Raw genomic sequence first — 2315 nt, forward strand, 5'->3', positions numbered from 1 at the left:
TAATTAAAAAAGCTTTTAATTAAAAAGCTTTTTTCAAAGTAATACAGCGAAATTTAACAATATCTCTATAGATCGAATTTTTCCTACAGCCGGGTGTCCTAACCCCTCGACAATGAGTTCTAGTTATTTAGTATGTTGGGTGGGGGGAAATAACTTAAATAAAATATTTTATGTAGTTGTTTTAATTCAAACTTCCAAATTTTTTTTATAAAATAATTTATTTTAATACTTAATTAAATAGTTTTTGTTTTTGTAGCCTCTTTTGGGACAGAAATATTTCAGAAATTCATGATTTACGCATTTTCTGGCATCAACATTCACTGTCATCAACAATTTGAACATAAAGTAAAAATAAAAAATGTTTATTTGTCAACGATGACGTACAAATTTAAAAAATAAATATCTCTTGTGGGAGTAAATAATAGCTAGTAAAATGATCAACAAAATATATTAGCAAATAAAACATTTTAAGGAATAAAAATAAATTTCCCATACCGGGAATCGAACCCGGGCCTCCCGGGTGAGAGCCGGGTATCCTAACCACTAGACAATATGGGATATGCTGGGCGGGTGGAAATATCTTATATAAAAATATGTGCCATAGATAAATTGTACAAACAATATTATTCATAGTACGCTCCGTTGGAGGAAAAACTAAAAATATATAAATTTTTTAATGCAGTCAAAAATTTATATTATATATGCATATATATTTAATTATATATCTAATTTGGTGTATAAGGTACTAACTTAACGTATATTTTATTTAATTTTATTTATTCTTGTAATACTTATATTATTTTACATTAATGAATCTTGACAAAAAAAGTGAAATATGGTTTGAATATTAATAATGGCAAGCTAGTCAATAGTAGATAGATGGAAATATGGTTAGATAGATAGATGAAGTGAAATGCTACGAATAGACAATCTCTTATTATCCTAAATCGTTTTTAAATCAATAGTTCATCGTAAAAATGAGTTAAAATTTTTTTTCTAGTAAAAAAAAAGAAAGAATTCAAACTATTTTGCAACTGGTAAATAAAACTTAAAAACGTGGCAACATTATGGAATTAATTTTTAAAGTAACAATTCTGATTTATTTTAAAATTTATATTTTATGAAACCTGTTAAGAATACCTGATTCTAGTGATGATAAATAGGAGTTAATTAGCGCTTAACAAGACTCAAAAGTGGCAGTATCATGAAATTTATATACAAAGTTATAACTCCGACTTACATTAAAGATTATGTTAAGCTAAAAAGGTATTATAAAACCGGTTAAAAGATCTAGTTCTTATAATAATAAATGGAAAAGTCTAACGCTAACCTAATTTCCGCAATCGGACTATAACCCCGCCCCGTTGACCTACTCCTCAGCAGCATGCTTTCTAGATAAATGTACTCTACTAGGAATCAGCTTTTAGAAATTCCTGTTTTTTTGCAGAACGCGATAGAATGAGGTTATGTTATTGGAATTAATCTATAAATTTTGTTATGATAATGCTTATATAATTTGTCAAGTGAACACTAGACACATACGTGCCTATGCGTCTAATGATTTCTATCCAGCAATGGTGCAGCATATAGTTTCCTCTACATACAAGTACTTCATGTACCTTTATTAGGGAACGATATTCTAGATCGAGGTTGTTTAGACCATATAGGTTAGGTTAGGTTTGGTTGAGAGCGCGTGCTGATCGTGCACAACGTGGGCAAATTCAAATCACTAAGTAGGGCCGCAAAAATATAAACATACATAAAGTCTAAAGTCTTTGTCAATAAAATAAATTAACGTAAAGTGAATAAATTATTTAAAACATTTTAATTTTTTTATTTGGGAATCTATAAAAATAAAATTGTGTTGTTACCAAAATATAACAAAGAAAAATTTGTCTAACTGTGGTAGATTAGAAGCATGTCGCAGGCCGCACAAAGAATATCCGCGGGCCACATGAGGCCCATGGGCAGTGCTTTGGACAGCCCTGTTCTATATAATGAAATATTTTATTTTAGACTAATTTAGTTAAAATTAATTTCTTTGTAAATTTTGTTTTTTAAATTATTTTATGTTCTGAAAATGAGTGTTTGTTAAGTATTGGCTACTGTTAAGCTACCACATTTTTTATTGCCTGAATTGGTCTTAAATTTTTAATATTTTAAGGCAACTAATTAAGTTATTAAATGCAAATAAATAGTAATAAATGATGTTAAAATATGTAAATTAAGGATTGTGCATTTTTGCATTATTGTGCAGTCATACATTTTTTTATTTATGACGGAAATTGCATTTTATATTAAAATATGAAAATTTA

At 28.1% G+C, this 2315-nt stretch overlaps 1 non-coding gene across 1 annotated transcript; it reads right to left on the bottom strand.

Moving 5' to 3' along the window:
• Positions 1-486: 486 nt before the first annotated feature.
• On the bottom strand, positions 487-558 carry Trnae-cuc. The gene has a single exon. It is a non-coding gene; the product is annotated as a tRNA-Glu (tRNA).
• Positions 559-2315: the final 1757 nt, after the last annotated feature.

Source organism: Teleopsis dalmanni, chromosome 1 (genome assembly GCF_002237135.1).
Source record: "Teleopsis dalmanni isolate 2A chromosome 1, ASM223713v2, whole genome shotgun sequence".
NCBI lineage: Eukaryota > Metazoa > Arthropoda > Insecta > Diptera > Diopsidae > Teleopsis > Teleopsis dalmanni.